Consider the following 1,066-nt stretch of genomic DNA (forward strand, 5'->3'; position numbering starts at 1 on the left):
GTCTCAAAACAACTTTTACATTTCATTATTATTATTATTATTATTATTACTTGCTAAGCTACAACCCTAGTTGAAAAGGCAAGATGCTATAAGCCCTAGGGTTTCAACAGGGAAAATAGCCCAGTGAGGGAAGGAAATAAAATTTTCTAGAATTAAGTAGGCTAACATATTTTATCGATTAGCGTACAATAATAGGAAAAAATAACATACATAATTTTTGTGGCATATTTTCACAGCGAGAAACAACCCAATGGTCAGATTTCGAGTTTTACAAATTGACGTTAGTATTTTACTGTAGTAATATGGTGTTAAGTAGGATACTATTATTTTAGAAAACTATAATATAATTTTCGTACATGATCTGACTTAAAATGATTTGAAAATGAATATAAGATTTTGGATATTCATTATAATATAAATCGTGAGGTAAATCATATTATAGTTAAATAACAATTTTTTTTTCAACTTCAATGTTTAAAAAACGCAAAATTATAATTTTTTCAAAGAATTTACGTTTGAATTATTAATCCTAAAGATGAATCAAGAATACGTCGTCGAAGAAGAGATAAAATTTCAATATTGAATTCAGATAAGTATTGACCCGCAATTACTTGAATATGTTAAAAGTAAATTGATGAATGCGTTTATTGTACATAAAATACAATTTAAAACTTCTATTAAAAAGTATTCAAGAGTCGATATATTTTCTATTTATAAACATATTTAGATAAATGGTAAAACTCTCAATTGTAAATACAGTATGTGTAAAATAAAAAATAAAAATATTTATGTAAATATACTATGATGTATATAGTTCCAACAGGGAAAATAGCTCAGTGAGGAAAGGGAACAAGGACAAATAAAATATTTCAAGTAGAGCATATTGTAAGATTGTAAATGTGTATTTCATAATAAAATATAAAATAATTCAGTTATTGGAGTTACTGAATACTTGACTTCGATAAAACCATTGACAACAACAACAACAACAACAACAACAACAACAACGACAACATCAACAATTGCAATACATAATTTCAATCTGATATGTTACAAGGAGATAATA

This window comes from Palaemon carinicauda, chromosome 18, assembly GCF_036898095.1.
Source record: "Palaemon carinicauda isolate YSFRI2023 chromosome 18, ASM3689809v2, whole genome shotgun sequence".
Classification (NCBI taxonomy): Eukaryota; Metazoa; Arthropoda; class Malacostraca; order Decapoda; family Palaemonidae; genus Palaemon; species Palaemon carinicauda.